The following is an 11,428-nucleotide window of genomic DNA, read 5'->3' as shown; positions in this document are numbered from 1 at the left end:
TAGAGGTATTGAATTAATGCTGAGAATAAGGCAAATGATCTCAGAATTGCAGACCCTAGCAGCCCTTGTCATGTATGCACGTGGCTCTTATAATGAATGTGACTAAACATGTGGTGTGAAGTTTGTGGGTTACACCACTAAAAAAAGAATTAAAACCTCTATTTCCCTCTCTCTCCTTTCCAGCCAGATAATTTATGAACTAAGGGCAGGTTGCCAGGGCAGCATTGTAAGATCTGATCATTAACAGTATTGATGGTGAAAGAATAAAAGAGAAAGAAAGAAAGAAAGAAAGAGAGAGAGAGAGAGAGAGAGAGAGAGAAAGAAAGAAAGAAAGAAAGAAAGAAAGAAAGAAACACAAAGATCCTGTATCCCTGAACAACATGTAATAAACTTAATCACATTTTTATGGAATAAATATTTTTGGTTTTCTTTTATATTAGTTGTAAATGGACAAAAACTGCTACAACTTAATTTTAAAAGATTCAAGCTGATATTAAGAGGGATTCATTTGCCAAAAATGAACAATTTACTTCTTTCTGGGAGCTGACACTGACATGAACTATAAAATAGTAGTATGATATGTAAACAAGTCAAGAATAGGACATGATGAAATGGTTCAGCCATGAAGCCTAACAACTTGAGTTTAAAACCCACATTAAATCCAGAGAGTCCTAGAAGCCTACAAGTAGAACATTATGATAGGCAGATTTGGGCTCAGGGGTCCCGCTCAAACTAAGGCACCAGCCAAGGACAATACAGGCGGTAAACCTTAAACCCCTACCCAGATCTAGACAATGGACAGAACACTCTCCACAGTAGAGTGGAGAGTGGGATATTACTTTCTCACATACTCTGGTGCCTCACATTTGACCATGTCCCCTGGAGGGGGAGACCTGGTGGCACTCCAAGGAAGGACAGCAGGTTACCAAGAAGAGACTTGATACCCTATGAACATATACAGGAGGAGGTAATCCCCCTCAGGAACAGTCATAGGGGAGGGGAATAAGGGGAAAATGGGAGGGAGGGAAGAATGGGAGGATACAAGGGATGGGATAACCATTGAGATGTAACAAGAATAAATTAATAAAGGAGAAAAAATAAAACCCACATTAAGGAAAGAGAAAGTCACCTCTTCCAAGTTATCCTCTGACTTGCACATGTGTGCCATGGCACACATGCACACACAAATAATTAAATACAGGAAAAATTAAACAAAAGTTAGGAATGAACAAAAGGGATTACAGAAATGATAGGTTATCTGAGTGAAAATGGAGTCAATGGTGACAGAAACAGAAAGCCAAAGGACCAACTAAGTCATATTGATTAAATGTTTTAGCCAATAAGAAGTCTATTTTCTCAGTGTAATGTTTGCCTGTAGTTTACTTAATTATATTCCAAGAATGGTAAGAGAATCTCATTTCAAGAAAAATTCTATTGAGAAATAATGGGTTCCTGAGTTCTATGTTGAGAATAATTCAGAAGCCGTATTCAAAAATAGAAATGGGAGTGGTTGTGATCTGAGATTGTCTATAAGGACAGCAGTATAGTCAAAGTTAGAGGATTGCATTGGTAACGGACACATTTTAAGTCATCCTTTGCTAACTTCTTCAGAGGGTTCTGATAGTTATGACTCCTAGAACAATTCTGCTGCAGAATACAGTTGCAAAGCAATCCAGTTGGTCCAAATCAGAAAATAATTTGAGGGTAGGGACAACAAATAGAATGTCACGAAGTAGTAAGTTAGCAGGGATGAAGGGAATATGGACTTTGAACAGCTGCCATTAACATATTCTTGACCTTTAATTTAATGCTTCAATGCTGCATTATAGGAAGCTTGCCTGAAGTCTTTTTCATGAGGAAATCATTCCTGGATGAAAGTTGTAGAGAAACAATTTAACTTGCCCAACTTGTCATTCATAAGGCAATATTATAAGGTCAATATGTTAACTGTGGTTATGGATCACTCTTTGTTCTTTACAATGTTTCCAACACTTTCAAAATGGATGTTTAATTTGGAAATTCTTAGATTTCATTCTTTGAGAGCTAGCAACAGTATTCTTTCTAAGAATAACTAATGTTCTATGTAAAGTAGAATATTAAGCTTTCTTTCTAACAAGAGCTCAGGATTGATAACTATGTATTTTATAAATATTTCAAATGAAAGACGTCTACGTTGTTTCCAGTTTCTAGCTATTACAAATAAGACTGCTATGACTATACTTGAGCAATTGTTGAGCAAATGCCCTTGTTGTATGTTGGAACATCATTTGGGTATATTCCCAAGAGTGGTATGGCTGGGTCCTGTGGTAGAGCTATTTCCAATTTCCTGAAATCACCATATTGGTTCCAAAATGGTTGTACAAGTTTGGACTCCGACTAGCAATGAAGGAGTATTGCCTTCTCCATATCCTTGCCAGCATATACTGTCACTTGAGATTTTGATCTTAGCCATTCTAACTAGTGTAAGATGGAATCTCAGAGTCATGTTGATTTGCATTTCTCTGATGACTAAGGACCTTGAACATTTCTTTAAGTACTTCTTGGCCATTAGAGATTTCTTTGTTGATAGTTCTCAGTTTAGCTCTGTATCCCATTTTTAACTGTATTGTTTGGTTTGTTGTTGTTTAATTTCAAGAGTTATTTATATAATTTGGATATTAGCACTTAGTCAGATGTAGGGTTGATTAAGATGTTTTCCTAATCTGTAGGGTATCATTTTGTTCTGTTGATTGTGTCCTTTGCCTTGAGAAAGCTTTTCTGTTCCATGAGCTGTCATTTATTAATTGTTGATCTTAGAGTCTGAGCTATTGGTGTTCTTTTGAGGAAGTTGTCTCCTATGCCAATGACTACAAACCTGTTTCCTGCTTTCTCTTCTAATAGGCTTAGTGTTTCTGGTTTTATGTTGATCTCTTTGATTTATTTGGACTTGAGTTTTGTGCAGGGTAATAAATATGAATTTATTTGCATTTTTCTACATGTAGACATCCATGACCAGTTGCTGAATATGCTATCTTTTTTTCCATTGTGTGGTTTTGGATTCTCTGTAAAAAATAAAATGTCCATGTGTGTGTGGGTTTATTTCTGGGTGTTCAGTTCAAATCCATTGATCAACCAGTCCATTTTTATGCCAGTACCACACAGTTTTTATTACTATTATTCTATAGCAAAGATTGACATTAAACTTACCTCTAGAAGGTCTTTAGTTTTATAGGATTGTTTTACTTATTCTGTTTTTTGTTTGTTTGTTTTTACATATGAAGTTGACTGATGTATCAATTTCTTCAATCTTACCTTCTACACCTGATACTCTGTCTTCCATCTCTTGTATTTAATTGTGATAGTTGTGTCTTTCGTTTCTTTTTTTTCCTTTTTTTAATTAATTTATTCTTGTTACATCTCAATGGTTATACCATCACTTGTATCGTCCCATTCTTCCCTCCCTCCCATTTTCCCCTTATTCCCCTCCCCTATGACTGTTCCTGAGGGGGATTATCTCCCTCTGTATATGCTCATAGGGTATCAAGTCTCTTCTTGGTAACCTGCTGGTGTCTGTCGTTTCTTTTCTCTTCCCTAGGCTTTTCATCTCTAAGATTGCCTCAAATTGTTTTCTCTATTGCTTCTATTTCCATTTTCATGTCTTGAGGAGTTTTACTCATTTCCTTCCCTGGCTGAATTTTCCATATTAATTTAAGGAATTTATTCAATTCCTTCATCTGTTTGTTTTTTCTTGTATTTCTTTTAAGTCCTCCATCATTTTCATATCATCAGATTTAAGATTGTTTTCTTGTGCTTCAAGTATGTTAAAGTATTCAGGGCTTACTGTAGTCAGGTAGCTAGGCTCACTGTTGCCATATGGCCCTGGATTTTGTTCCTTATGTCCTTATACTGACCTCTTACCATCTGGTTGTCCCTGGTGTTAACAGGCCTGGTGGTTCCAGATGGCAGCAGTTCTTTGATTTTCATGGGTGGTAACAGGCCTCTGTGGATTCAAGTGAACTGGTAGACTCTGATGGCTGTTGGTATCTGGAATTGTAGGTGGAGGTGAGCCCTGGTTGTCCCTTATAGCTGCCTGTCTCTGCTAGTCCCTGATGGCTGCATGTGTCTTCTGGTCCCTGATGGTTACCAGGCTTTTTTGCTCCCTGACGGCTATTTGTCTCTGCTGCTCCCTCATGTTTCTTGGTCTCTGCAATTGGGGGAGGAATTGGGGCATGTGAAATAGAGTGCACCTGAGAGATGGATTATGGAACAAGCTGGGGATCTGGGGAAATGGAGTATGGAGGGCCTAGTGCAGACTGTACCTCTCCTCATGGGCTAAAACAAGGTAGGAGTTGGGAGAGGATTCTCACTTCCTGCTTCCTGATGGCTGTTGGTCTCTGGGATTTGAGTTGATATTTTTATTTTATTTTATTTTATTTTATTTTATTTTAGAGTTGATATTTTTAATTGTAGAAGAGGCAGGCATATTCAGTTAAAAGTTATTATTAATGTATAATCCATGTTTAGAAGTGGAAGGGGGGAAGATGGGGCATTTTAAGCCCAAGCAGAGAGATATTGATATAGAATATGTTGTTTTCCACAGTGGTGTCACTATTACTTCCAGAGTGATGATCCTACAAATGTCTTCAGGTAGAAAGCACAGAACACCTATTAAAATGTATTTTATACTTAGGTCATATTAGCAGCCTGGTGCCAGAGATGTGAATAAACCCATAACCATATTATAAGATTGTTGGAAGACAGATAGAATTTAAAGTTAGGGAATTTGTTGGTCAGATCACTATTTGTGAATATTGTTATGACAGCTCTGTGAACAGTTTGTGAATATTGTTATGACAGTTCTGTGAACAATCAATGGGCATCAAGGAACAATTCAAACAGGAGATAATGGGAACTTTATGTAGGGTAGAGAGTACTGAGTACTGGAAATCAAAAAGATGGATTAGGGTATATGTGTGAATGTGATTTCAGCTGTAGAATGCAGAGCTTGAGTGTATAGAAGAAATGAGTTAACACTTCCTCACCAATTGCTAGGTTCATGGCTCAGAACTCTAATAAAAATAAAAGTAACAAAGAAAAGCATAAAAATTTTTTTGTTTTTGTTTTTATATGTCATTTTCAGCATGTTTCAAACTACAGATTCAAGAAAACAAGTAAACTTGGACATATCATGCTTAAGTTTGCTGGCCAAGAGTCAGACATAAGGACAAGAGGATGTGATGCATTGGCAATAAATAGGGGAGCCAGAGCTTTTTTCTCAGATTGTTCCCACATCTCATCTCTTAGTTTGGTTTTTATCCTCTTAGTAGAAAGAAGAAAAGTGGATGATGATCATGTGATCTGCTTCAGGGAGAAAAGAAGAATGAGCTTGGAAATGACCTCCCAAGGTTTAAAGATTAGATTCAGAGAAGGGCAAAGTCAAGCTGAATGTAATTTTCCTACTTTTGCTGTTTTATCAAATACTAAGATGTCACAATTTGAGTATCAGGGCCAATATCTCATCATGAGCCTGACATATGTAGAGATGAGAGTAAAGGATGAGACTAAGTAAGAGCCTAAGAGATCTTGGCTAATGTTTATTCATAAATATAAAATAATGTGAAAACTATATTTGGAAAAAGATAAAGTATCTTGCTTTGAATATATTAATTCTTGAAGTTGGCGGAAAAAGATATTACCAGTAGCTGGCATAATTGACACAAAATTGGCACAATGTGTTCACAGGAAACTCTCAGATTTTCCAAATAAAATAAAATATTTGACTAAAGAATGTGGTAAATGAATATTAATTGTCTAATTTCTAAGTGTGAGACTTTCTAGCTTTCCTAGGAATGTCTGACACACTATATGAATACAAATCATATATTATTCAAGAACAATAAAAATACAAGATGTGATGATGATTCAAATCTTACCTTGAAGACAAAAGGAAGTTTGGTGATTTCTCATGAAGACAAGTGTTTTACTCAGGTGAGAGCTACTGTGGATGTCTAGTGAAAAGTACCACATATGCGGTACTGAAGGCAACAAAGGCAGGAGACAAAGAATAAAAACCCAATGACCAGGTAAGTACAAAACATTCACCAAGGAAAGTGATTTAGGTGGAGTGAATCTGCTGATCAATCCATAATTTTCTACAATTATGCTTGCCCTTTTCACATAATTGTTTATTTTTCCAATACAAATTACAATAAAGAGCTGATTGGCTAATCATCTGGGCAGAAAGACAGGAAATGGAAGGAGGGGTTTCTTGTTTGTAGAAATGAATTCTGTGAAAAGAAGAGAGAAAGGCCTTTTCACCAGGAGACATGGAGGAAGATATATGTGTTCATGAATGCTGCGAGGATAGCTGGCTAGGTAGCTGAACACCTGGGGAAAGACAGACTGATGGAGCAGAAACCCCCTGAGAGTCATCAAATTGGCAAGAGATTGATTTTTATGTGTGTTGTAAGGTACTAGAATTAGAGTAGCTCAGAACATTCCAAGCATAGTGGTTAGTGTTTAAAAATAAATCATAGTCTCTCTGTGTCAGTCATTGGGGATCTAACTGGTTAAAGAGAACTGTTATTGTAATAATTTACTGTAATGGATGCAAATGTTTTTGTTTTGATCCCAAGTATTGGATGTCAAACATACCTGTTTGAGGACGTATGGTATTTTTCTACTGGAAACAGACTTGTAAGAGAACACATGATGTTTGTCCACTAAATGAGGAATCACCTCTTTCAGAGGCATGGTCCTTGCCAGCTGATAATCTTCCTAGCTTGCTTTTTTTTTATTTGTTTGTTTGTTTTTTGGTCGTGACATAATTTCCTATCTTTTGGATGTTCTTTAATCCCCATTGAGATACTCCTAGAGGGGATCCAAGATGGCGGCAAGCAGTGTGGACCGTGTTTGAAAGCTCCAGTGAACAATTCAGGGAATTGCACAGATTTCTGAGCCAGAAACACCAAGGTCCCCACACCACGGCAACAGAAGTGCTCCACGGTTCGGAGGGACCAGGGTGCGGAAGACCTGCTTGCCCCGGCACACAGGAGGAGCACGGACTTTCTCGGATCAGAGCAGCAGCGGAAGAGACAGCAGTGCCACTAGCGGCACCAGCGGCTCCAGCGGTACCAGCGGCGGTGGCTGAGGTTTGCAGCTCAGAGCCTTCTAGTGGAGGCGATTGGTGTGGTGGACAGTGGGACTTGCTGCGGGAGAGGGGACTCTGGACAGAATTTGGGTCGCGTGGTGCCTTGAGAACCAAACTGGACTCAGCAGACAGTTCAGCCCCAGAGTCCTGGGTTTGCTCAGTGAGCTGTGCCATGGAGAAGCAGGCACAGCTCAGCAAGCAATTCTGCCCGAGGCACAGCTCCCCTGCTGTGACACAGGCTGGGCGGAATGCTCACTTCCACCCTAGGCTCCAGCTCAGCGCAGCCCCTAGGTGCTTGCTCAGCGCAGTTGCAGTTTCCCTCATCAAAGGTAAAGTCAACCAAGATGACATCACAATTCTGAACATCTATGCTCCCAATACAAGGACACCCACATTTGTAAAAGATCTGCTAAAAAGGCTTAAACCACACATCGATGCCCACACAATAATAGTGGGAGACGTTAACACCCCACTCTCACTGAAGGACAAGTCATTGAAACAGAAACTAAGCCGAGAAATAACATCATTAACCAATGCCATGGGTCAAATGGATCTAACAGATATCTATAGAACCTTTCACCCAAATAAGAAAGAATATACCTGCTTCTCTGCACCCCATGGAACCTTCTCCAAAATTGATCACATCGTAGTTCACAAAGAAAGCCTCAACAGATACAAGAGGATTGAAATAATACCTTGTATCCTATCAGATCATCATGGGCTTAGGCTGCAATTCAACAACAACAGAAATAACAAAAAGCCTACACGTATGTGAAAACTAAACAAATCTCTGCTAAATGACACCTGGGTCAGGAAAGAAATAAAGAAAGAAATCAAGGAGTTTCTGAAATTCAATGAAAATGAAGGAACAACATACCCAAATTTGTGGGATACATTGAAAGCAGTGCTAAGAGGAAAATTCATAGCACTAAGTGCCTTTAAAAAGAAATTGGAAGCATCGCACATAAACACCTTAATGACACAACTGGAAGCCCTAGAAAAAAAAAGAAGCAGAAACACCAAAAAGAAGTAGACGTCTGGAAATAATCAAACTCAGGGGTGAAATTAACAAATTAGAAGCTAAGAAAACAGTCTGAAGAATCAACAAAACCAAGAGCTGGTTCTTTGAGAAAGTCAACAAGATAGACAGACCATTAGCCAAACTAACTAAAAGGCAGAGAGACAGTATTGAAATCAACAAAATCAGAAATGAAAAGGGAGACATAACAACAGACACTGAAGAAACACAAAGAATCATAAGATCCTACTTTGAAGGCATATATGCCACAAAATTTGAAAATCTAAGGGAAATGGACAATTTTCTTGATCAGTTTCACTTGCCAAAGTTGAGTGAAGAACAGATAAACAAGCTAAATAGTCCCATTTCCCGTACAGAAATTGAAGTAATCATTGATAGTATGATAGTCTCCCAACCAAACAAAGCCCAGGGCCAGATGGTTTCAGTGTAGAATTCTACCAGACCTTCAAGGGTGAGCTGATACCGATAATCTTCAAGATACTCCAAAAGATAGAAAGGGATGGAACATTATCAAATTCATTTTATGAGGCCATAATATCATTGATACCTAAACCTCACAAAGACTCAACAAAGAAAGAGAATTTCAGACCAATTTCTCTGATGAACATCGATGCAAAAATACTAAATAAAATACTTGCAAAATGAATACAAGAGCACATCAAAGATATCATTCATCATGACCAAGTAGGCTTCATTCCAGGCATGCAGGGATGGTTGAATATATGGAAATCCATCAATGTAATCCACCACATAAACAAACTGAAAATAAAAAACTACATGATCATCTCTTTGGATGCAGAGAAAGCATTTGATAAACTCCAACACCCATTCATGTTTAAAGTTTTAGAGAGATTGGGAATACAAGGCACTTTCCTCAACATAATAAAGGCTATATATAGGAAGCCAATAGCCAAAATCAAAGTAAATGGTGAGATACTCAAGGAAATTCCTCTTAAATCAGGAACAAGGCAAGGCTGGCCACTCTCTCCATATCTCTTCAATATAGTACTCGAAGTTCAAGCCAGAGCAATAAGACAACAAAAGGAGATCAAGGGTACTCAAATGGGAAAGGAGGAAGTCAAATTATCCCTATTTGCAGATGATATGATAGTCTACATAAGTGACCCTCAAAATTCCACCAGAGAACTCCTACAGCTGATAAACACCTTCAGCAAATTGGCTGGATACAAAATTATCTCAAAAAGTCTGTAGCCTTCCTATACACAAATGACAAGCTTGCAGAAGAAGAAATTAGGAAAACTACACCCTTCACATTAGCCACAAGCAATATAAAATATTTAGGAGTTACTCTAACTAAGCAAGTGAAGGACTTGTTTGAAAAAAATTTCAAAACCCTAAAGAAAGAGATTGAAGATGACATGAGAAGATGGAAGGATCTACCTTGCTCATGGATCGGGAGAATTAACATAATAAAAATGGCCATCCTACCAAAAGCAATCTACAGATTCAATGCAATCCCTATCAAAACACTTACACAATTGTTTAAAGACATTGAAAGTTCAATTCTGAACTTCATATGGAAAAACAAAAAACCCAGAATAGCTAAAACAATCTTGTACAATAAAAGGTGCTCCGGAGGAGTCTCCATACCTGATCTCAAACTGTACTATAAAGCAATAGTAATTAAAACAGCATGGTACTGGCACAGCAACAGGCTGGTTGATCAGTGGAATCGAATCGAAGACCCAGATATGAATCCACACACATATGGTCATTTGATTTTCGACAAAGATGCCAAATCCATTCGATGGAAAAGGGATAGCATCTTCAACAAATGGGGCTGGTCTAACTGGATGTCTATGTGTAAAAAAATGCAACTGGACCCATATTTTTCACCTTGTACAAAACTCAAATCCAAGTGGATTAAAGACCTCAACATAAAACCAGAGACACTAAGTCACTTAGAAGAAAAAGTGGGGAAGAGCCTGGAACATATTGGCACAGAAGACAACTTCCTGAACAGAACATCAACAGCCCAGGCATTAATGTCAACAATTAATAAATGGGACCTCATGAGGCTGAGAAGCTTCTGTAAGGCAGGAGACACTGTCAAGAGAACAAAACAGCAGCCTACAGACTGGGAAAAGATCTTCACCAACCCTACATCTGACAAAGATCTAATATCCAAAATATATAAAGAACTCAAAGAATTAGACACCACCAAACCAAATAACCCAATTGAGAAATGGGGCATGGAACTAAACAGAGAATTCTTAACAGAGGAATATCAAATGTCTGAGAAACAATTAAAGAAATGCTCAACCTCCTTAATCATCAGGGAAATGCAAATCAAAACAACTCTGAGATTCCATCTTACACTCATCAGAATGACTAAGATCAAAAATTCAAGAGACACCACATGCTGGCGAGGATGTGCGGAGAGAGGAACACTCCTTCATTGCTGGTCGGAATGCAAACTAGTACAACCACTTTGGAAATCTATCTGGTGCTATCTCAGAAAAATGGGAATAGGGCTTCCTCAAGACCCAGCTATTCCACTCCTTGGAATATACCCAGAAGATGCTCCAGCACACAACATGAAAATTTCTCAACCATTTTCATAGCAGCCTTATTCATAATAGCCAGATCATGGAAACAGCCTAAGTGTCCATCAGTAGAAAAATGGATAAAGCAACTGTGGTACATATACACTATGGAATACTATTCAGCTATTAAAAACAAGGAGTTCGTGAAATTTGTGGATAAATGGATTGAGCTAGAAATGATCATAATGAGTGAGTTAACCCAGAAGCAGAAAGACTCAAATGGTATATACTCACTTATATCTGCATATTAGCCCAAGGGGCATGTCCCATGAAAGCCTTCATTTACCAGGAAACTGAGACAGAGGGGAGGACATTCTAGTGGGACTCTAGATGAGAGAAGCATGGGAGAATGGCAAAGTAGAAGGATCCAGAGGGTCCTAGAAACCTACAAGTAGAACATTATGATAGGCAGATTTGGGCACAGGGGTCCCGCACAAACTAAGGCACCAGCCAAGGACAATACAGGCGGTAAACCTTAAACACCTACCCAGATCTAGACAATGGACAGAACACTCTCCACAGTAGAGTGGAGAGTGGGATATTACTTTCTCACATACTCTGGTGCCTCACATTTGACCATGTCCCCTGGAGGGGAGACCTGGAGGCACTCCGAGGATGGACAGCAGGTTACCAAGAAGAGACTTGATACCCTATGAACATATACAGGAGGAGGTAATCCCCCTCAGGAACAGT

The sequence above is a fragment of the Acomys minous genome (genome assembly GCF_964271855.1).
Source record: "Acomys minous genome assembly, chromosome: 7".
In the NCBI taxonomy this organism is placed as follows: domain Eukaryota; kingdom Metazoa; phylum Chordata; class Mammalia; order Rodentia; family Muridae; genus Acomys; species Acomys minous.
Note: the sequence above shows the minus strand (reverse complement) of the source record.